This window comes from Balaenoptera musculus, chromosome 17, assembly GCF_009873245.2.
Source record: "Balaenoptera musculus isolate JJ_BM4_2016_0621 chromosome 17, mBalMus1.pri.v3, whole genome shotgun sequence".
Lineage (NCBI taxonomy): Eukaryota > Metazoa > Chordata > Mammalia > Artiodactyla > Balaenopteridae > Balaenoptera > Balaenoptera musculus.
The window spans coordinates 7879862-7905515 of NC_045801.1; positions in this window are offsets into that span (position 1 = coordinate 7879862).

Sequence of the window (25654 nt, forward strand, 5' to 3'; positions counted from 1 at the left end):
AGAAAACTTACTATTTTGCTTCCCAACTGGACTATGAGATGCTTGAGATCAGACGCCGGGTCACGTTGGCCTTTGTGTCCACGTAACTTAGCACAGAGAGAACCTTATGGTGGGTATCTTAAAAATTAGTAAATGTGGAAAGCAATCAGGTAGGGAGAAAGCAAAGGATGAGATTATCCCCTAGGAACTCTTTAGCTCTCCCTTAGGACACTCCCGGTACAGGGGATAAATAGATAAACTCAAATTCTTGGTTAGCAGAGTCTGCAATGGGAGGAGGAAAAGAGAGTAAACCATCCATTTCAAATCCTAGCACTTTAGTAATTCCCCTCAATGCCAGGTGCGCCTGTGGCTGTGTCCTAGCTGCCAGTTACCTGTGGTATGTCATACGTAAAATGTTCCCTGAAATCTTCTTGCAGAACACTGGTGGTCTGACACACACTAAGCTTGTCCTTTTCAAAGTTGCTGCTTATGTCAAAGCAATTTAAAAATTGAAGAGCAATTTGGCAGTCATTTCATGCCTCCGTGAGTGGTTCTACCCCCATTATTTACAATCTCTCCAAATTTTAGGAAGTGCTGATTGGGTAGATGTTGGAACAGGAAAAGCTCTGACCTGTAGGAATTGAGCAGGATCACTGCAGAACTTTCTGGAGGAAACTCTGTCCAATTTAGAAAGTTAGTTAATTGGTGAGTATAAAATGAGACTGCCATTCTTATCATGAGAGAGGTAACTGACCTTTCTTTCTCTAACTGATAACAACTGGAGAACGATGGAAAGTTCTTTGCCTTACATGTGTAGACTCACATTCATTCCTCCATTCAACGATCGATACTCCCAACATAACATTTATTTTTTCCAACCAAGGTAAATGTAACCACTTTTGTAACAGGAACCATGGATGGTCGTCATTACCTCCTCAACGCCTGTTATGAAATAAGAGGTCAAAAACATTTTCTTTAGAAATAAAAAGGCAGAGTCAATAGGTAAATTGACTTAAAGACAGCATAGTGTTATAAATTCTGCACTAGATTTCTAGGGTTGTCATAACAAAGTACCACAAACTGTGTGGATAAACACAGGAATTTATTGCCTCAGAGTTCTGGAGGCTGGAAGTCTGAAATCAAGGTGTCAAAAGAATTGGTTCCTTCTGAGGGCTGCGAGGGAAGGATCTATTCCAGGTCGCTCATCTAGTTTCTGGTAGTTCCTTTGCTTGGGTCCCATCTTCACATGACATCCTCCCTGTGTGCATGTATGTCTCCAAATTTCCCCTTTTTGTTAGGATATCAGTTGTAATTGGAAGGGCTCAACCTAATGAACTCACTTTAACTTGATTACTTTTGTAAAGACCCTATCTCCAAACAAAGTTGCATTTTGAGTACTGAACATATGAATGTTAGGGAAACACAATTCAACCCATAAAAAATTCAGAGATAAATAAAAGAAATTTCCTACTCTCAAGAATATATTCTAGAAGGGAATTTCCTGGAGGTCCAGTAGTTAGGAGTTGGCGTTTTCACTGCAGGGGCCCTGGGTTTGATCCCTTTTTGGGGAACTAATATCCTGCAAGCTGCACGGCACAGTGAAAAACAACAACAACAACAACAAGAATTTATTCTAGAGACAGTGAGTAAACAGTTGTCCATATTTCAGTGGATTGGGGGTTGGAAGTTGTGATGGGATTCTATGACTGCACAGAGAAAGAGGACTTTCCATCTGCACGAAATTGGCCTCATGATGGAAATGACGTTTAAGTGACTCTGAATCAATATCCATAACATTATAGACATTCAACAAGTATTTGTGGATTGAATGAGCACACGTTGAAAGATGAGTTTAAATTTGCTAGGAAAGGAAACAGAGAGAGGTATTCCAGGTACAAGGAAGAGCACGTGCAAAGGCTTGGTGGCGTGCAAGTGTCTGGCAGGATTGGGGAAAGAACGAACACTGAATCCACCCATTCTGAGGCAGCCATGTCCTTCCCATCAGCCTTCTTCAGAACATGCTTCTGTGCCCTTCCTGGGGATTCAGATGCCACCAAGCACAAACACTTACCTCCCTTGTCTTCCAACATGGCATACCCTCTTGGTTTCACTCCCATCACCTTGGAATATACTACTCAGTCTTCTGCAAGGGACCCTCCTTCTCTGCTCTACCTGTAACCGTCAGCATTCCCGAGGACTTCTCCACTTCACACACATCACCTGGGTCATTTCAGCCATTTCTTTGGCTTCAGTCATCATCTCAATACAGGTAACTCCAAGATGCACGTCTCTGATTCAGAGGCCTTTTCTTGTTGTCAGACTTCCATATCCATTTACTAACTGTATTGGTTTGCCAGAGCTTCCATTTAAAAAAATACCACGGATTAGGTAGCTTAAAAGACAAAAATTTATCTCACAGTTCCAGAGGCTGAAAGTCCAAGATCAAAGTGCTCCCAAACTTGGTCTCTCCTGAGGCCTTTCTCCTTGGTTTTCAGTTGACCACCTTCTTGTGTCCTCACATGACCTTTTTCTCTGTGTCCACACACTTTCCTTTTTCTCTGTGTCCACACACTTTCCTGGTTTCTCTTCTTCTTCTTCTAAGGACACCAGTCATATTGAATTAACCCCCCTCTTATAACCTCATTTAACCTGAATTACCTCCCTAAAAACCCTAGCTTTAAATACAGTCACATTTGGAGTTAGCGTTTCGACATACAAATTTTGGGAGAACACAATTCAGTCCTTAACATCCACTGATTATTGCCCTATTTATTTTTAAATTAAAAAATGATGTTGACCTCTCACTCCAGACAGGCATTGGGAGGCAGTGATGGGAATGTCCGATCCCTGTTATAAAAGAAGGCACAGTTGCCTTGGTTGGAAAACAATAGACAATTACTTGTGTTGGGATAAGCATTCTGATTATTAAGAAAGCACACGTAGGGCCCTAACCAAGTCTTGGAGAAAGGTGGGGGAAGAAGTCTTCCCAGAAGAAAGGACCTTAAAGCTGAGACCTGAAAGACATTTAGCCAGATGAAGATGGGGATAAAGACAGTTTCAGCACACATGAAGCGCAAAGGTATATGCACATGACCTGGTGTGCAACGTGGCCGAGCTGGCTAGAGCGCAAGGTGCAAGGGAGCACGTGGTGAAGTATATGGCCGTTCTGCTACTCATGGTCCAGATCTTAGGGACGGACTCTATTCTAAACAATGAGGAGCCATGACCTGTTTGGGGCTAAGGGCAGTCGTGATTAGATTTGCCTTTTAGAGGGTCCATCGTGTCTGTACAATGGAAAAGTAAATTAGACATGACAAGGAGTCAGAGTTTTGGATCCTTTAGCATGTAATTGAATAATAATTGCCTCCGCAGAAGTGCATGAGATCACTTAGTAAGAGCGGGGGGGGGGGAGGGAGAGGAGTGGAGAAGAGAACAGAAGAAAAGGGAGGAGAAAAAAGGAGAGGAGGGGGAGAAGAGGAGAGAGCTCACAACAAAACCCTAGGGATGGTGATCGAATGCAGCCGGATGATGAGCTACAGGCAATGACTGACATCTGGAGAGTCAGAGAGATAGAAAGAGGAAAGCACAGCGTGGCCCAGGCAACCTAAAGGGAAATGACATTCCAGTAATGGAGGAGGCTGAGTACTTTTAGTAGAGTGATGAACGTACACACCAGGTTACGTTCCACTGAGGAGACAGTGGGAGTTGCCTCAACAGAGACCAAAAGCACAGCTAACTTTTGGGGAAGGCTGATGGTAAAGGAGAAATGAGCTAGGGAAATAAAGAGGAAGACGGAGACATGGCCATCCATCGGACAGCAAAACACACCCTAGGTGCCCACATGGACTTTGCAGTTCTCCTTCCCATCTTCCCAGAGAATTGCCCCACTGACCCCAGAACCCTGAGAGGTATCCTGGGCTCCTCCCTCTCACCCACTCCCTCCACATTCAATCGGTGACCAAGTCCCAAAGCAGGAACATTAGACAAGGGTGGATGGAACAAGGGAAAATATTTTTAACTAGGGTTCGAATCTTGACCATACCACTTACTATGTGGCCTTGGGCAACTGTTGACCCTGTCTGAGTCTCAGTCTCTATCAAATGAAGCTAAAGATGTTTATCTTAGGTACAAGGATTATTATAACTGATAAATGGACGGCAGTAAGCCAACTGCGAGGCAGTTAATTGCATACTATTATTACTTTGCTTCCCACTTCTGTAATTTCTTCTTTCCAGCGCCACTGCCACCATGGATTTTGGACTCATCTTATCTCAGAGAGGTCAAGTAATTTGTTCAGGGTCACACAGCCAGCAGGGAGTAGACCCAGAATTAAAAGGCAGTTCTGTCTACTCAGGATTCAGCCGGGTACCATTTTTCCCAGGGGGTGCAGGTGATGGCTGGCGCTAGGGTCAGAGACATGGCACCACACAAGAGCATTCTGGCTGCTCTGAGGAAGGGGGGCAGCCCATCTCCCTGCAGGGCTCTAAGAACTCACTGCTTTCCAACTTGTTCCTGGACTCTTTCCAAAAGAGATTGTGGAAATAAAAACACTGTGCGAATTCACAGCAGGTAGAATGTCAACTGTTTTCTTTGCAGCTTCAAGAGCTTTACATTCTCCACTTTGCGTCTAATCATTATTAAAAGCAAACAAGTGTGTTGACCATTCTGTGTGCACTTTCTCAAGCGGCAAATGAATCTTGGTTATCCATCCCCTTTGCCGTTACTGATGCAGCTGCCTGGGTGCCAGGAAAGAAATTGGGTTTTCTTCTCGTAAAAGTCGTGTTTGTTCACTTGCTTCTGACCTCTGCTACATCCCTCCCCACCGAGGAACAGATGCTCCCGCACTCAGCAGCAGCCGAGGGGTGAGAAGGTGACGCCAGCCAGGAGACTGTCCTCCGTGTCTCAAGCTTGTCCACAACTGAAGTTCATCCTCATCTATTCCAGGCTCTGCTGCAGCCATGGCACAGCCTCCTGTTCACAAGACCGGTTCACAGAGAGGATTTTTGAAAGCTTTCGGCCCAAGCCAAGCAAAGTAGGGACGATATATTTGAGAATTTTGTCCCACCTGAAGTCACGTGGTTAATCATGCTGAGACAGTGTTTTGAGCTTGAGCCTGTATATTTGTTGCTGGAATCCAAATGAAAAATTAAGCGAATGAGAGACCCCAGAAAGTCTTCCCCTTCCTTTTCCTCTTCCCCTCCCCCTCCTTCTCTTTCTCCTTCTCCTTTGTTATCTTCATCTTCTCCTTCATTTTTGCCATCATCAGGAAAAGCATACTCTTCTTATCTGTTCTAATTTATTCATTGTGTCTCTCCTTCCACTAAACTCTAAGTTCCTTGAGGGTAGAGGGCAAAACTGTCTTATTCATCCATGTATTCCTTGCACAAATATTAGAAACTGAATGAATATTTGTTAAGTGAATTAACAGATGGGCTTTTGAAAGTCAATGAGATTAAAACAACTAGGATAACTGAATTAACCTTTGTAAGCTGGTTTTTGGTTCATGGCTGGGTTACATCCCTGTGAAGAGACAACCTCTATGTGATGTAAAGCAGGTAGACATTACAATCAGAATGCTCTTCTCTCAAATCTATCTCTTCCTTTACTGCTGTTCTGACTTAGGATAAATGGTCCATCTTCTTTTTTAAAATATGGGTCTGATGAGATGATTGCATAAAGTAGTCAGTTTCTGGCACGTAGTAGTTTTTCCATCAATACGATTTCCTTTTGCCAGGTATAATGATAAGTTTCCCTTTAATTGGCAGTTATGCCCATCGTCTTTTCTGCGGGTGCTGCCAGAAAGCTCAGGTCTGAAACACTCTCTGGGCTTCCGTTTCTAAGGCTAGTCCGTTATTTTCTAGTGTTCATTTTTATCTTATTTGAATAGACGCATTGTAGCTGGAATGTTTACTCTAAGCAGCTTCACACCGCTTTGGAGAGCGCTCATTGTTTGGTATAACGTGTGTGAATGTAACTGCTCATGATTATTCATCCCTACTTGCGCAATTTTCGTATTATACAATACAGCCAAAAGACAGAATGTTCCCATCATTTCATCACTTCCATGAAGGGAGGAATCAGCTGGGAATGGAAGCTCCTGGTACTGTTGGTTTCCCCTTTGCTATCAGCTGATGGGCAGCAGGCTTGACAAAGCCCACAAGCTGAACTGGAAAACCTCTGCAGCAAGAAACCTCAGATGGTAAGGCTACACCTTCAGCCAAGCTGGCCTTTGGTGGGATTCTCCCCCAAATATTTTCCCAACCCTATTTCTTCTTGCAGCTGTTTACTATGCCAGCTCTAGCTCGGCTTTGTTCTTTGCGTCTTCCGCCCTATACGTAGCAATGGACTTTGGCTTGGACCTGGAACTTTGGTTTTACATCTGGATTAGAATTAATAGGAGGCAATGTTCTTGCGTTGCTACCTGCCGGCAGCATCCTGACTTCCACAGCAGACCATAAGATGAAGAGCTTCTGGACTTATTTTGGTGTCTGAGCATGCAACCATAAAGACTGCTTTTTTTCCTATTTAGTAGCACTTTTATTTAAAAGGCGTATATCTGTGCTACATTCAACCCAAGAAGTCCAAGTTGGTAGCACTTCAGATAATTTTTTGGAACAGGGAAGATTATAAATCACTTTACATACAAGGATAATGATAAAATCCTCCCCATTCCTAACAAATCTTTCTGTCTCTCTCTCCCTCCCTCCCTCCCTCCCTTCCTGTGTATTCACATAATGGGAGGAATTAAGTCATCATTTCTGATACAACAACATATTTATTTCCTTAAAACTTTTCCTAGTAGGACACTGTTCTTCTTTAAGGTTGGGATCCCACTGTTTTCTGCCCCATTTTAGAGAAGAGTCTTTGTCTTTTGATTCAATAGATCCTCATTATATGAGAAAAAGGCAAAGGATTAGGCTGCCCTGAAACCTCTAGGAGGTCATTGGGTCTATCCACTATGGTGACCTGGAGCCATTTTTTCTTTTTTTTAGAAATTTATTTATTTTAGTTGTTTATTTATTTTTGTTTGCGTTGCGTCTTCACTGTTGCACGCAGGCTTTCTCTAGTTGCAGTGATCGGGGGCTACTCTTTGTTGCGGTGCACGGACTTCTTATTGCTGTGGCTTCTCTTGTTGTGGAGCACGGGCTCTAGGCGCGTAGTCTTCAGTAGTTGTGGCACGCAGGCTCAGTAGTTGTGGCTTGCGGACTCTAGAGCGCAGGCTGAGTAGCTGTGGCACACGGGCTTAGTCGCTCCGTGGCACGTGGGATATTCCTGGACCAGGGCTCGAACCCGTGTCCGCTGCATTGGCAGGCGGATTCTCAACCACTGCGCTACCAGGGAAGTTCCCCGGAGTCATCTTTAATGGTTACAAGAGCTTCTGTCAAGTGACCTTGGCCAATTCACCTTACCTCTCTGACCTTCAGTTTTCATCTGATAAACGAGAGACAATAGTACCTTCATAGTGGGTTCAAAGAGGATTAAACGAGATGATGTATATAAAATAGTGCAATGCCTGGATCACTGGTAGTAAAAGGTTATTAGTATTTTTAGATTATTGAGACAACTTGTGTTTGGGTAACGGTGGCAAATTACATGTGAGTGGGGAGTAACCTGCTAATACACTATGGTACAAGGTAAAGACTTGGATGGTTCAGTTTTTTTAATGGGTTTCCTTTTATTTAAAATCTAAGTGAGCATTTTCCACCTCCTTATTTTTCTCTCTTCCTCCCATTTATGTTACATAAAATGATACTTGATCTCACCATGAAAAAGACTGATTTCCCTACTGAGGCCAGTGTGGAGGGAAGACTGCCTGCTATGTAACGAGATCTGTGCCAGGCACTCTCACCCGCAACACGGCATCTCTCCTGTTGTCTAGAATACTATATTGCATTTATTTTGTCATGTGTCTGGTGTTCTCTCAAGTACTTTGAGTCTCTCGAGATGTGGAAGCTATGGACCCTGCCCCATTAATTTCTGTATTTCCAGCACTTATTCTTACGCTCATTCAGGCCAGGGCTGTAGTCAGCTGAAATTTACCTACAGTTTTTTGGAGTTTGAGGTTTTTTGTTTATTTGGTTTATTTTTATTTTTTTAAATTTATTTTTTATATTGGAGTATATTTGATTTACAATGTTGTGTTAGTTTCCAATGTACAGCTGAGTAATTTACTTATACATATACGTATATCTATTCTTTTTCAGATTCTTTTCCCATATAGGTTATTACAGAGTATTGAGTAGAGTTTCTTAGCTACACAGTAGGTCCTTGTTGATTATCTGTTTTATATATAGTAGTGTGTATGTGTTGTTTTTTAATGGGCAGCATCTATTCTGATTGGGCAGTGCCCGTATTTGACTAGTTTTTAAATATTTAAAACACTGCTACTGGTTAGGTATCCAGGAGGGTTGAATGAATATATTTTATCCTCATAGTACAAATGAAGTTAATATTATTACCTCAATTTGCAGGTAAGGAAATTGAGGCTCAAAGAGGACATGCAATTCCACCTTCTTTCAGAGTATGAGAGGGAGTCAGGATTAGAAATCTGTTTTGTTTATTCCCAAGTCAAAATGATTTCTCTATTTTGTGTTGCCTGCTATGAATCTTTAATTTCTTAAACAGTCTGGTATTGAATACTTGGAGCATTTCATAACTCACGCCTTATTTTTAAACTCTCCATCATCCAGGAAAGAAAAGCCAAATGGATCTGTTGCGTATAGAGTCTATTTCACATCTTGCTTCCTGCCAGGCGGGCAGGAGCCAGACTTCAAAGGTGTGTTTAGGCAAAACACACCCTAATCCATCAAGTGGAAGGCGATAATATACAGCTGGTAAATCACACAATCAATAATCAAAATGGAGTTAACCCTTGCCTCCTTTTAAAGTCCTGTACTGAAAGATCTGCTTGTATTCACTATGAAATACACGGGCTTGAACTGTGAGAAAATAAATGCCTGTTTTGTAAGCCACTCAGTCTGTGGTATTTTGTTCTGTCAGGCCGAGTTGACCAATACACAGTGGAAACAACTTTTTCCAAGAGAAGCGGGGTTAAGTCAAGACCAAGAAAAGCACAGCTGACCTAGAACATAGGTGTTGGCTAAAAGTGGATAGTTATCAGATTACATATTTTATGCTCTACAGTAAATATTGTTTATCAGCTAATACTTATGGGGCCCAAATTAATGTACTTAATCCTATAAATGGAGAGTGCAAAAAATGTCTTTCAGAAAATGCCAGCTTTGATTGAAATTTTTGGTATGTTTATGAGCAGATCAATTCCCTTTAGTTCTCATCTTCTTTTTCTGTAAAATCACAGGAGTCGATAAGAAGACCTTCAAAGTTTTATACATAGTTGGGACTTTTGGGAGGGCTGTTCTTTCTCATTTTAGAAGGAATATATACTCAATCTTTATTGTTGAGAAGTATGAGGAAGTTTGAATCTCAACTTACCTGTCAATAAAGCAGGAAGGTCTGAGGATGATCCCAGCATCCATATATTTTAAAGTTTCTCAGGTTATTGCAGTGTGTAGTCAGAGTTCTCACACATAGTCAAAATTCTCTACCTCCTAAGAAAACCATGCTCTTTTCAGCTGTGGGCTTTTGCATATGACCCCTCTCTGCTTGAAATACCCTTCTCTCTGCTGTGTTCATTTTTTTTTTTTTTCCATGTTCCAAATTTCCTTTTGACACCACCTAATTTAGGCAGTGGATCTCTCTTCCTGGCCCAGAGAACTGGTTCTTAGTTAAGATACTACAGCACTAGCCTCAGAGTTGGGTAGAAAACATGCTACATGCCTCTTCTATATCCAGCCCCCGGCATGGAAGTGTGCAGGCATCAAGTATTGGCAAATAAACGGCTACTTGACTTTAGAGTACATACTCTCTGAGTATGTTGACCCATCTAGAAAGAACTCTTCCAACTCTGACATCCAGGAATTCAACCTGAGTACATCTGCATATCCCAACGTAAAAGCACACAGTGTGAAAAATTCAACTACATTTTTAGAAAATCGTTAATTAAAATGCTGTTAAGGGACTTCTCTGGTGGTGCAGTGGTTAAGAATCCGCCTGCCAATGTAGGGGACACGGATTCGAGCCCTGGTCCAGGAAGATCCCACATGCCGCGGAGCAACTAAGGCCATGCGCCACAACTACTGAGCCCGCGAGCCACAACTACTGAAGCCCGCACGCCTAGAGCCCGTGCTCCGCAACAAGAGAAGCCACCGCAATGGGAAGCCCGCGCACCGCAACGAAGAGTAGCCCCCGCTTGCTGCAACTAGAGAAAGCCCGCGCACAGCAACGAAGACCCAACACAGCCATAAATAAATAAATAAGTAAATCAAAATGCTGTTAACATGCAAAAACAACAGAAGAAACTCAAATCTATTTGGGTGCTGGCAGCAAGGGGACAATGAAAGACACCTGCCTTTAGATGGGGTTCTCAGATTAAGACAAAGAAAGCTGTGACAGACATGGCTCTCTCCCAACTGTTGGATGAAAGAGCCACAGGGCTTTTGCTGGTGCTGTGTTGTCTTCCCATTGTTTTGCCTCACATCTGCCTCACTAGCAGTAAAGAGCATTTGCTCTCTGTAATTATTTAATTACTCGTCTCTTTTTGTCGACAAACGAAAAGTCAAGTCATTCATGATACAAATATACTGTAGTTAATGGGATAAGCAGGAAATCGGGAACTCTACAGAGCCATTCACAGTTACCATAATGAATTCTGCTGTTTAAAAATCCCTAACACAGTTGTTCATATTTTTTAGTGTGCCTGTTCTCTGAATTGATCTTAAACTTTCTCCTTTGCCTTCCAGTGATAAAGGAAATCTAGGGGGTATATATGTGATGATACCAGGGTAATATTTGCCAGTCATAAAATGTCAAATATCAGTGAGCACATTGCCTGCACCTTTACTTCCTAGACTTTCACAAAGAAAAGAATTAGTTAAGGGCTTTTACCGAGGATTCCCTGTCCCGTGCACATCTGAGCACACTGGTATTTATGGCAAGTTCTCCTCCCTCATCCTAAGAGGGTCACTATCTCTCAGCTCTTCCCCAGACCTTCAGAGAAAGAGCTGTCAGTCCTCCATCCCTGGTGTGAGCCCGTGCTCTCTCCACACTCCCTTCTCTAACTACATTCTTTAACCACATCCTTTAACTACACTTGCCCTCCAACACTTCCTTTCTCTGGCATCTGTGGTCTCTGTTTTTCTACTAGTCCCTTTCTCGCTGTATGCAAAAATATATGTTTTCTTCCCCAACACATCTACTTAAAATAAACAAAACTGCCTTCCCTTGATTATAGAATAGCTATGGAAAAATTGTAGAGACTCCCACTACACTATTCAAGGTAGAGCCGCATCGTCTGAAGTAACAACACCAAAACCTCAGTGGCTGAGCACAAAGTAATAAGCGGTGATCCAGGAGCTACTCCAGGGCAATTATCCTCCATGACGGCTCAGCGTTCACATCCAGTGCAGCACATTCATCAGCTATCACCGCTGCAGCAGAGGAAGCCGGAGAGTTAAACGCTGGTAGTTAAATACTTCCACCCAGAAGCGACTCGCAGCCTATTTCTTATTGCAATGGCCAAAGTGAGTTGCATGGCCTTGTCAAGGGGTAGGGACTACACTTTTCCCAGATGACCTGATCGGGGCGGGGGAGGGGGGCATTCCTGGGACTGAAGGTGTCCCGTATCCAAAAACCAGGATAGTCTCAAGCAAACCAGAATCATTAGTCAGTCACCCTGGGAAAAATGGATATTGGTGAATAGTAGTAATGTCTGCCACACTCACTATGCAAGATGCCTAAACTTTCTGAGCCTCAGTGACTTTGTGTGAAAAATGAAAATACTGCTCTCTCAAGTTGGTAGTGATGGTTAAAAGATATCATGTTGATTTAGTCAGGATTCTCCAGAGAAGCAGAACCAGGAGAGTGAAAGAGAGAAGAGATGTGTCGGGAGATTTTAAGGAACTGGCTCACACAACTGTGGGTCCTGACAAGTCCAAAATTGGCAGGGCAGGCTGGAAGTTCTGGTAAGAGCCCATGCTTTTGATATTGCAAGCTTGAGTTGGAAGGCAGAAGCCTTTCCTCAGTCTTTTCTCTTCAGGCCTTCAGCTCATTGAATGAAGCCCACCTACTATATGGAAGATAATCTGCTTTACTCAAAATCTTCCAATTTAAATGTTAATTACCTCTAAAAAATACATTCCCTGCAAATCTAGACTGCTGTTTAATCAATCAACGTAGCCTAGCCAAGCTGACACATGAAGTTAACCATCACACAGCATGCAATATTCCTAACGTAGTGCTAGCTTCTACTGTGTCCAGTAAATGTTAGAGTTTTTTTCTTGACTTTCTTTTCAAAGCTTTATGAATTTCTTCCAATATAGATGGATACTGAATTTTTAAAAAGAACTCAAAATCATCAAACAAAACTATTGTTGAATGATATTTCAGGATATAAAAATTTGCCTGGCTGGCTATGGTTATTTGAGAGGACATTTGCTTAAACTGTATGATTGACATGTACATTTAACAAACTTTGATCAAACACCCACTATGTACTTAGAACTCTTCAGGGCACTAAGACTACAAATAAAAAGGCAGCCTACCATCATCAGAGATCCCAAGTCCAGCGAGGATGACTAATAGAGAAATACAATTCAGTGGGGTGGGTCTTGTCAAAGCATAGGTATAAGACAACATGTAAATACTCTGGTGGGAGAAACAATGTCGGAGGCTCAGGAGTAGTTGCTTGGATGTATGGCTTCTATGCTGGCAGGCAGCCGATAGTTAAAAAGCCAACTAATCACAGACCATTGCATGGCCATAAGGAGGGAGAACATGCCTAGTGTAGACTAGTAATGGTGAGACACTCACAGGGCCTGGAGAGCAGAATGAACAGAACATTATCTTTCAAAATCACATTGGACCTTCTCTCCCATCTATTTAGGAGCCTCTAGGCTGTCCTCTGCCTGTAGGCTGCAGTAGAGTGTCTTAGCATGGCTGCCAGGTCCTTCACAAATGCACTCCTCTGAACATTCCTGTAATGATCTCTGAGCTTTCCTGCACACCATTTACCTGCTGAGGACAGCATGCTAATTCTTCTTCCTGCAGTACTCAGCTCATCCTCTAAACAATTATTTTCCCCTCTGAGCCACAACATGACCCCACACAAATTTCTATGGTGGCACATAATACTTTGTAATGTAATTATTTATGTATGTTGATGTCTTTGCCCCATAGAACTAGGGCTCTTTTAGGGAAGGAGCCATGTTTTATGCACCGCTGCATCATAGGGTCTAGACCTGTGGCCAGCATTTACTGGAAGCTCAGTATATGCTGATGGAATTAATAAATTACAAATGAAATCCAGGAGCTAAATGCATAGCTATTGTTGATTAGATGCAAATGTATTACAGGCTGTGACTATTTTAGAGTTAGTATTTTTCATGACATCAGTGTCAAAACTGGTAATGATGCTGAAAAAGACAAATGTGTTGAAATATTTATCTTGAGGTTCTAAAGAAAATCGTGTTTTCTAATTATGCAAATCCAGAATGTTGAGTCCCAAACAATAGACCATTGTCTTTCAGATTAGTGACAAGGACGAAAATAAAACTTAGGTATAGTTTAAAAGCACTTGAAAATAGATCTCAAGTAAATACAGCTATAGCACAAGCTGGGAAGGACCAAGATATATTCTTTTTAAAAATAAATATTCCTTTATTTCTGGAACAAAATTTATTCTTTAAATTAAAAAAAAATTCTTGAGCAGATTTGCTGCAAGTTTGCCTTCTTCTTCTCCCTCTCCTCTTTCTCCTTCTTCTTACAAAAAGCAACTTTTGGTTATTAATTTTCTTTATACTATTCGTTTTTTCCTCACATTAATTTTTGCTCATATCTTTACCATTTTCTTCCTCTGCATCCTTTAGATTTTGTCTTTTCTGGCATTTTTTTTCCTATGGAAGTATACCATGCATACAGAAAAGTGCATAAATTATTAAGGCAAGGTGGATGAATTTTCAAAAAATGAAGACATGCTAATAACCACAACAAACATAGATCAGGAAATAGAACCAGACCATCACCAGCCCCAGAAATAGCCCTTGTACCTCCTCTCAATCACTCTTTTTCCTCCTCTGTAAAGGTAACCACCATATTGACTTCTTGCAACACAAGTTAGTTTTGCCTATTTTTGTAAAGTATGTTGGTGGAATAATAAAGACCATGCTCCTTTTTATCTGGCTTCTTTAGTCCAATATTATTTTGTGATATTAACCCATGTTATTGCACATATATATCATTTATTCATTTTTCATTGGTATATAATGTTCCTTTTGGTGAATAATAATTATACAATGATTTATCCTATCTATTATTGATGGAAATTCCCATTTCTTAATATTGTAAATAAAAGTTGTTATGAATATTCTTGCACTTGCATTTTTGTTGCTCATTGGTGTGCCTTTCTGTTGAGTATATATCTTAAAGTGGAAATGCTGGGTCATAGTTTGTGTCTATGTTCAACTTTGGTAGATGCAGCCAAACAGTTTTCCAGAGGGAAAGGAGAGTTTCCATTGTTTCATATCTTTAACGATACTGGTTGTGGTTAGGCTTTTTTTATATTAACCATTCTGGTGGTGAGTAGTGATATCTCCTTTGATTTGAATTTACATGCTTCTAATGAATTATTTACTGAGCACCTTTTCATTGCTGATGGTCATTTGGGTGTCCTCTTTTATGAAGTAAAATTAATTGTGATTTTTTTTTATTCCATGAGTAAAAGTTTTTAGAAACATACTTTTAAAAAAATATATATTTTCAGGCTTCCCTGGTGGTGCTGTGGTTAAGAATCCACCTGCCAATGCAGGAGACACGAATTGGAGCCCCGGTCCGGAAAGATCCCACATGCTGCAGAGCAACTAAGCGCGTGCACCACAACTACTGAGCCTGCACTCTAGAGTCCGTGAGCCACAACTACTGAGCCCGCGTGCCACAACTACTGAACCCCACGTGCCCAGATCCCATGCTCCGCAGCAAGAGAAACCACTGCAATGAGAAGCCCATGCACTGCAACAAAGAGTAGCCCCCGCTCACCGCAATTAGAGAAAGCCCACGTGCAGCAACGAAGACCCAATGCAGCCAAAAATAAATTAATTAATTAATTTAAAAAAAAATATTTTTTCATCACTGATTTTGGAGTAAATTGTTGTCAGAGAATGTGCTATCAAAGTATGGTCCAGGGGCTGGTACCATTGTCAGCAGCTAAGAGTTAGAAATGTAAATTAAAAAGCTGCACCTCAGGTCTACTGAATCAGAATCTCTAGGGATTGAGGCCAGATATCTTGTGTTTTAACAAGTTTAGTAGATGATTTTTTTTCACAATAAACGTTGAGAAACACTGGTGTATATAATATTGATTATTTGAATTTCTTAAGACTATAAGACTCCTTTTGTGACTTAGTATATGGTCGATTTTTGGAGAGACACGTGTACATTAAAAAAAAAACCTGTTAGTTTCTATTTGTTGGATATAAAATTTTACATTACATTAATTTTATTGTTCACATAATTTACATACTTTCCAGTTCTTCAGTATTCTTGACCTGTTTATGGAAGCGTTAAAAAATCATGGTTCTTCAAATGTAAAATAGATAGCTAGTGGGAAGCAGCCGCATAGCACAGGGAGATCAGCTCGGTGTTTTGTGACCACCTAGAGGGGTGGGATGGGGAGGGTGGGAGGGAGACACAAGAGGGAGGGGCTATCGGGATATATGTGTACATATAGCTGATTCACTTTGTTATACAACAGAAACCAACACAACATTGTAAAGCAATTACACTCCAATAAAGATGTTTAAAAAAAATCATGGTTCTTTATTTCTTCTTGCTATATTTTTTATTCATTTAAGCAATGTTAATTGATGTCCACTATGTGTCAAATACTGGACTTGTAATTTTCAGTATTAAGAAGTGAACATCTTCACTCTTATTGACGCTATTTGCTTTAAATTCAACTTTAAAAATAGTGGTATGCCTATGTCTACATTCCATTGCTTAGAATATGGACACAGTTTTTTACCTATAGTTCTAACTTGTCTCTGTAGTTTTATTTTAGGTGTGTCTCTTGTGATCAATATGAATTAGATCAGGCAGTCAGGCAGGAAGAATTCCCCTTTATTCAGGGAAGGCTCAGCCCTTTTGTTCTATTCAGACCTTTAACTGATTGGATGAGGCCTACCCACATTAAGGAGGGCAACCTCCTTTACTCAGTATATTAATTTAAATGTTAAACTCATCCAAAAATATCCTCACAGAAACACCGGAGTAATACTTGATCAAATATATGTGCATCCCACGGTCCAGCCAAGTTGACATAAAATTAACCATCACAGTTAGACATCTAACAACAGGGTTCCAAACTTTCTAAAGCAAAATATGATAATACTAAAGTTAAAAAATATACATATCTATAATGATAGTTGGAGATGTTATCGCCCTTTTCTCTGTATTTTGTACAATAAGTAGATAAGGGTCTCAGTATAATCATCCAGTGAATTTTCCACTTCTGATAGTGTATTATACTTTTCAGTTCTAGATTTTCCATTTGGCTCTTTTCTGTAATTTTAATTTCCCTGCTAAGATTCCCCACCCATTTACTCACATGTTCACCCTTTCCATGAACATAATGTCAATAGCTGTTTCAATATTCTTGTCTGTTAATTCCATCGTCTGAATTATCTCAGAACTCTTTCTATTGACTACTTTATGTTTTGATTCTGGGTCACATTTTCCCACTTCTTTACATTCGTAGTATATATTTTTAACTGTATATTTGACTTTGTGATTACATCATCCGGATGTCTAATCCACGTGGATTATATTCCAACAAGGATATTTGTATATGAGAATCCTAAAGTTTCAAATGTTTGCTCAAATCCTCATAGCAAAGATACCCCAGAGACCAACTTCACACTCAGATCTATTTACTTTTTCACCCAAGCAATGACCCTTAAGGACATCAATATACTGGAAGTTCTGTTAACATACGCCTTATGCTGTTGTTGTAAAGATACACACTGATGACATATATGTCCCCAAATGGTTGTCAAAATGATTTTTCTCCCAAATATTCTCTTTCAGTAGGTCTTCTAGGCAAAGACAGAAAGACCAGGAAAGACTAGGAAACCTAGAAAGACTCATTATCAGGAAGACTTTCCCCAAAGAGAGTAGAAAAATGCCACAATGAAGAGTCCCATTTCCTGAGAAAGTTGAGTCCAGTCCTATATCTCCACTGGCACCCAGAACAAAGCCCAGGCATCTCATTCTCCCTAGTTTGCACTTGAATTTCCTTTGTTGTAATAATTGGAATAACACTGACCTCATGAGATTATTTTAAGGATTAAATGAAATAAATTGTGTCAGCTTTTGGGTTCGTGGGTTCAAGGTATATACTTGATAAACATTTATTGAACCCAAATATTAAGGCTGTTACTGTTAAGATATTGAAAGAAGCAAAAATTCAGATTTTGGGTTTAAATTGTGATGTGGTACATATCTGAGTCTCTGTTTACTCATTTGTAAAATGGGGATAGCGTTAACCACCGCATGGGGAAATAGCGCAGATGAGCTGAAGTGATCATGCAAAATGACCAGTCCAGTGTTGGCTATAAAGTTAATTAATACTAGATCTTTTTAATTAACATTAATTTTTAAAATATGCTTTTACACAGATGCATTATGTTCTCATTTTCTGAAGATTTAGGGCAAAAAAGCACTGCTCCATTTAATCCATCTCCTCTCTCCCACACACAAACACTCCCTTCTTTCCAACAGTTTTCCTTTCTCTATTTTCTTTCTGCTTTAGGCTCAAATGGATTAACTACTTCTGAGCATTAGAGACTGAGATGAATCCTCCAGAAGAAAATCTCATTACAGATGGTCCAGAGCCAGGCAGATTAGAATGCTTACTGTTCCAGCACTAGGACACGTTTAGAGGTGAGAAAGATAAAAACATTTCTTTCTTAAGTGGACGATTTCCCAGAAGGTAATAGGAAAAGAGTCTAAATCAAGGTTAAAAAAAAAAGAATACATTATCTGTTTGATGTTTACCCATTGGCAGATCTTATAAGTTAAGAAGAAAGTAATATCTTTGAGGGGGTTCACATTTAAAATCAGTTATGAACAAAATCTGATGGTATTGAGTGTTTGCATTAGGTAAGCTCCCCAAAGCCTAATTCTCAAAGATCTTACATTTCCATTAGTTTTCCTTTCTATCATTCTACCAATGTAATAAAAAGAGTGCTGGACAGCTGCTTATTAACTTTGCAACCTTGAGCAATTCACAGAAATGATGTCTAGGCATCCTACCGTTTATTTGTAAAGTGAGAGAGTTAATTCTTCTCTTCTCTTCCTACTGTTCCCGTCCTGTTTCGGGTCCTCAATATAGCTTCTCAAGGCAATCTCAAAAACTATCCTTCCCGTAGAGTATTACCCTTTCTGGTCAACTCTTCACATCGCTCCTGGAATTATTTTTGGGCAAATGAATATGTGACTTTTTTTGCAAAATTTTGATCTTTGACTAAGGCAGAGATCTCCTTCAACTGCCACCTCTCTGCCAGCACTGGTCATTATAAATAGGGTCATGTGGTATTTAAGAATAAAATTTGCATTAGTTGCTCTGTCAGTTAAGTGCTCATGCAATACCCCTGTGTGCTGTGATACTTCCTAGTCTTCCTCTAAGTTATATTGAGGGCAAGTGACTCATTCCAGCTAATGAACGTCTGCTGCCAAGGTTGTTAAGAAGCAGTGTACTTCCTCCTCTTCTGCTTCAATGAATGACCTGGAAGACCGTGAGATTCCATTGACAAAAGTACGAAAAGGAAGAGAGATGTTCTACCCATATTGGACTTGGTAGGAGTGAGAAATGAACTGTCATTAGGTTATACCACTGAGCATTGGGGGCCTCTTTGTTTTCACAGCACAGCACAGCATAGCCTGACTAATAAAGTTGCTAACATTTTAAAAGTCACAGAAAATCTTGATTCTGAGCTTTAATGAAAAGCTAGAAAATCTCTGACACTGGGTTTGAACATCCAGAAGGCAGCAATTTGCCGCCCCTTGTGCCCACTGGGGCTTGTGTTCTCATTCACTTTGTCTTTTCCCTTCTTCTCTTATTTTCATTATCTGTCCAGCTATTGTTCTATGTATTTGAGTTTGTAACCCCTGGCTGCAGTTCAGGATACAGTTCAAACCCTCTAACGTCGCATAATGGATCTTTCCTGATTTGGGCTTATTTGTCCCTGTGACCATAAAATCCAGCACCAAATGCACCCCCGATATTGAATAATTTGAAGTTGCTCAAAGATTTCATTGCATTCCATGCCTCTACTATTTTGAATATTCTGGTCTCTTTGCCTGGAGTATCCTTCCTGCATTGTTCATTTTTCAATATCCAGTTCCTCTTTTACCTTTTTGGGAAATCTCTCCAATGCCAGTCTTGTATTTCTCCCTAAAGATTTCTCCATTCTAACACCTAATCTTTCGTTCTGTCTTATTTATCTTTGAATTCTCAAATCCCAGTACAGTGCGTGACACAGTGCACAGGCACGGTCCATGCTAATGGGGAAGCTGTTGAAGTATAGGATTTATTTTTCAAATCTCAAAGCAACTTGTTCACATGTTAATAATTCAAATAACACAGAAAAACTCATGGTGGAATGAATATTCCCCCCTCTTCACTCTTAAAGCCACTACTCAGAAACAGCCTCTTTTTCATACAATTTCTGCTTTTATTTATTCTATTGTTGGCCTCCATTACCCTAAGTACAATGTTTGAAACTGTATTTCTTGATTTATTGTTTTCCTTCCTCCTTACCCTATCCTCTTCCCAGCATTTGATGGTACTATTGCTGTGCTTTACTTTCTGTCAGTTGTCTTTATAACTCTAATAATAAGCTCAAATTCTTTTTTTTTCTGTTCCTTTGATAGTGTCTCTTAAATCTTGCTTCTCCTTTCCTTTCCTCCCCTTCTCCCTCCCTCCCCCATAGCCTCATTCTGCAGACAACACTTTTTGCTGACAAGGATGTTCATATGTATATTACATTTTCACCCTAATCAGGTCTTCCCTGATTGATTTATTCATTCAGCTCAATTCCTTTGTTCTTAAAGCAACACCAGATGCCCCTCCCAAACATCTTACTTATGTCTCCCCACCCCCAATACACATCTCCTTCCCAGCCAGTCCATTGCTCACCTGTCCTTCAAAAGCAAAGAAAAACCTTTTTCTGCTGTGAAAGCTTCCAGCCAGATCTGTTTTTTCCTCCTTTTATCCTCCTTTCTCTACTATTTCCTAAATTATCATGAAAGTACATCATGAAAGCTGAGAGCTGGGTCAGGGACTGTCCCAAGCACTCTGTGTAGGAAAAGAAATATAGTTTTGCAAGCTAGGGAAATCAGGAGTCAAAATTTTTCTTTGTAGACACAGATTAGACTTAATGGGCTGAATTAGTAAATCCAGAAATGGACCTATTTTAGAGCCAGGTCTATCGTTTTTATAACCATGTGGTGTTTTTGAAGCATAATTCTGCAGTCCTTAAAATTCAGAGCTGTCAGTCTCACTGAGAAAGCAGCCAGTGTAAGGGAGGGATGGATAATCAGAAGCACTTTAATTTTTGCAGTGTAATTAGCCCAGCATTGGTAGGTTGGAGTCTTGGGTTCCTGATCCAGAACTAGCAATTGTTGGCTGGACAACATCAAACAAGTGGGCTTAATGTCTCTCTGAACTTCTTCAATACTTGAGAAATTTGGATGAAATTACTTTCAAGGTCATTTCAAACCTTAGTCTCCAATAATATCACTCCCCTGGTAAAGATGTTGTGGTCTCCTTATTCATTTCTTCTATCAGAGTCACATGTGGTACCCAACTATGAAGGGACTCTTTGGTGACTTTCTTAATGAATATCTGTCTTTTAATCTACCTGGCATTTATTCTCTCTCCTTCTAGTAATCTAACTCTGATTTTCCATGGAGACATACCCTATACATCTGCAAGTGTGACCTTGATGGAGTTGACCACAACCTCTAACTCTAGGTGAGCACGTGACTCAGCCTTGGCTAATCACCATATTCTAATACCCTGGCCACCAGACTCAACTCAGGATGGGCATGGACCAATCAGAGTGACTCACACTATTTTTTAGGTGCTCTTGAGAAGAGACCTCTTGGAATGGAACCAATACTGAGACTACAGAGCTGAGAGATGGATTAAAAACCATATCCTCATATCATCTGTCTTAATTTGACTTCTCCTGAAAGCAGAGCCTGAGATGAGAACTTGGGTTCAGGTAGTTTGGAATGTTCTTCCAGGAAGAAGTGAGGAAGTAGGGAGAATGAAAAGGAAGAAAAGGAAAAGCCCATTTAAGGGTGTGTTTTCATGTTTCAGCACTATGCGCAACAGAACTCAAGTCTGCATACTCTCTGACCCAGCCCTTCTCTGATGCTGAAGGAACCTTCTTAGCCTGAGGGCAAGTGCAGTCCAGAAGTGTGGGCAGGATCCTGTAGATGAATCCTTCAGCCTCCTTACCCTTCAGTGGACGAATCTGAGGGGTGTGATCATGTCCCAGCAGACCTGACACATAGAGATGGGTCTCTGGATTTAGACATAGATTGGGGGATCACATACTTGAAGGTGAGAATTGAAAATATGTGATGGGTGAGACCACCCAGGGATAGATGGCAAGGTGAACACACAAAGACATAAATAAACAGAGATGTATTAGAAGTTCTTTGAAGTCATTAAATGATAGTTAATGTGCTTGGGGGAAAGCAATCCAAATTAGATGTATAAGATGATAGACTCTAAGAAATGAGGTCTTGTTCTTTGAAGATTTCATCCCAATGAACTACAGGTCAAAGTGGTCCCCAGAACAGAGATAAAACAAAACAGGGAATGACACCGCAATTTCTCCCATATTATGGGCTATGCACTTTGTAGCTGGACCTTAGTGAGAGCATTATACAGCAGAAGGATGCAAAGAGAGAGAGAAAGGATGTGCTCAGAGTACTTACGCTGTGCTAGGCATCACACATACCATGTGCCACTTTATCTTGGGGCCACCTATCTCCTAGAGATAGGTGTTGTTGTCATATCCCTTTTATAGGGAAAGCAAAAGAGGCTCAGAGAATTTAAACGGCTACCCACAATCACCTGGCTAGCAAGTGACAGAAGCCAAGATTCTGCCTGATGCTGAAGTCTTTACATCTCCACTATGATGATTATGCTATGTAGTCTTTTTTATGGATATACTATGCTTTCTTATAGAACAATAATTTGTACACATGTTTTATCCTCCATGCATGTTGCTGGTGGCAGATTCCAAACGTATTTTCTAATTATGAATTATGCAACCTAGCATAGTACATTATGAGTGAAATTTGCTTAATAATTGCCTATGAAGAGGGGAATTTCTATTGAATAAATGTTGGCTAGATCATAGATTGAGCCCTCATGATTGTAATAACTTGGACTGTTGTTGAGCATTATCTATTCCCCTCATCCACTCACTGTGGTTAGGGTATATTTCCCACCCATTAATGTTGGGCTTGGCCATGTGACCTGTTTTGACACTGGGATGTTAATCGACATGAAACAAACAAAGACTTGAAACGTCCTTGTATGGTTGGGCTTCTCCTCTTGCACTTTTACCATTACCATTAGAGAAACCTGTCCTAGGAGACCTGCTGCTCCCAAACAAATGGGAGACATGTGGAGGAGAGTTGCTCCAACTGACCCGTGATCTGCAGGTTGAAGCAGGGCTACCACAACTACCCGCATAGGTGTGAATGTGTGAATGAGCACTTACCATTTCATGCCCCTGAGTTCTGAGGTAGTTTGTTATGCAGTAGTAGCTGACTGGTGCAATTATTTTCAGTATAAATTATATTCACTGATAATCCTGATGTGTTCATTATTTCAACTAATATTTATTTAGCAGTTACTGTAGTGGGCCCTAGAAATAAACTTATGAATATGATAGGCACAGTCCTGTTGTTGTGGCCTAGTAGGGGAAAGAAGTATTTCAATAAAGTATTATAAAAACATATTGTTAGAGCTCTGACGGGGAATCATAAGAGGGTATGGACACCATAGCAAGGACACCATCCCATTGTGGGTTTATGGTTAAGAGAGGTTTCTGGGAGACGCAAAATCTCATCTGAACCTGAGGAGAAAATGATATTAGTGTTAGTCAGGAGAGGGGGACACTTGGGAAGGAGAAAGAGTTATGGGAAGAAAGGACGTCACAGGGAGAAAGAAAGGAGAGCATGTGAAATGTGCCAAGAGAAAGAGAGAACAAAGTCTACCAAGGAATATGAAAACTTTTTGATAAAATGAGGGCAAAAGAAGCCATTGGAAAGGGTTAGGATCAAGAGATGACTGAGCTTATATCATATAAGCACTTGTAAGTCTTGTTAAGAAGTTTGGACTCCATTCTAAGATAACTAGAGGATAAGGAATTGTTGTATTAAGCTTTTAAAAAATCCAAGTACTTTTCTTCCAAAATTATAAATAACTTAGTTTATGCAAATAACACATTTTGAAAATTTTAGGGCAAAATAAAAATTTTAAAGATCTCTTCCAACACCAACACACCCACTCTAGTGATGAAGCACTAGAGCATTTCTAATTAACCAAGAGCTCATTTATGTTCCTGATCAGCACACTCAGAGGGCCGTGTGGATAATTTAATGTTAGGATTGAACATGTGCTTTCCTCCACTCTTCATTGCTCGCTTAAGATGTTGCTATGGGTAACCAATATCTGTTCCAGAAATTGATGTTAGTGCTTACAGAAAGGTGGGCAAAGAAGGAGAAGAGAATCTTCTGTCACAACCCATAATTTCTCCATGACCTATCCTCTTGGAATCTTCCCAGATCCCAATCATCCCCTGAGCTTCTCCACGTGGAGACTGTAAACTCCACAATGGCAAGGACTTTAACTCTTATCCATTCATTGAATCCCCAGTACACAGTAGGAACTCAATATATAGTTGATGAATACATGAATAAATGAATGACTGATTGACTGGCTCGTATAAATCACAGTTAGCAGACCCAGGTTAGCTTCCTCTACTAGACTGTGAGTTTCCTGGGGTCATAAAGCAGATCTTATTCTTCTGTCTGCCTTAAGCACCTATCACAGTGCCTCACAGGTAACAGACATGCAGCAGACACTAATGTCTAGTTGAATAAATGAATGAATGAATGAAAGTAATGAATTGCAAGTACAGCATCTGCTAACCAGAAATAAGTTGGAGTCCAAAGAATTAAGTATCAACACAGAAACATATTAGTTTAAAGAAAGTGGTTTGAATAGCTGAAGCAGAGATGGAAAGACACGGGCAAACAAAAGAGCAAATGAAGTGGGGAAAAAATAAGTAACCAAAGAGAGAGAGAGAAAGAGAGGAACAGCATGCCTTAGCTCATTCTGTACTATCTGCCTGGGATATTTTTACCCTTCTAATGCCCTCAGTCTGCCTTCTCTGTCTGGATGTTTCTTCCTCAGTTATTAAGACTCAGCCTAGATACATCACTGTGATATTTTAATTCCTATAATGATGAAGATGATAATAATAATTATCTAGACCGAAGTATCTTTTATTTTTCCTTGAAAGGCATATAAACAGAAGGTAGGTGTGGACAGAAAATAAGCATTTCCCACTTGATTTTTTGATATTATTGAGACAAACCTTCTGACTTTCAGGTGAAGAAGACCTAGTCTGGTGACCGTGACATTCCCCTGTGGTTTTTTAGAAATGTTGGGTTCCACCCATTCTCCAGACTGCCCAGCTGGGAGCTCTTTCAGAGAACACAGCTAGATTGTGCAACATTTCATCTGGGAACTGACAAGGAACAGAAAGCCCCACTACTGCTCCTGGGAAGTCCTGACCAACTTAGTGAAGCCCCAGAATGTACCCCTCATCCTGGGCCGTGGTGTCTCCCTGTGGGGTTTTGCCCCTAGAGGCGCTTCAGATTTGATGCCCGACCTCCATTCTGGTAACGTGGCAAGGAGGAAACAACAGTGGTCCGTGCAGAGAGATTTCTATGTCAGAGCTGACTGGGGAAGGTCTCCCAGGTGCTTTGTGGGGTATCTTTCACAATGTGCAGGTTGCTGATGAGGGAGTGTCTCTGGTTTTATTTGCAGTGTGAACTAAGTGTTTACTTGTCTTTTTAAATTCGAATAACAGACGTTGCCTCACCCTAGTACCGCCCCACCCACCTTCCATTCATTCTGGAAACACTCATCTGGGGAGTGTAGGTCTGCTCTGGGCTCTCCAGTCCTGATTAGGTGTTCTGAGCATCTCTCAAACTGGAGACCCCAAATCCCTGAGAACAGACCTGGTGATGAGAAACCAATATCTTTCTTTCCTTGAATCCACCCCAAACACTTACTGAAGGATAACTCTGGGCACAGAACTGTGCGAGATGTGAGATGTACAAAGAAGGAGAAGGCAGGATGGAAAATATTAGTCAAAGACGTACACATGGCAAGCATCCTGCTTGGCCAATAATGTACATTTTTTTCCAGTGAAACACTGTAAGATATAATATTATTATTATGGTTTGTTCTTCACAAGATATAAACAGAGGCTTGAGAATATCAAGT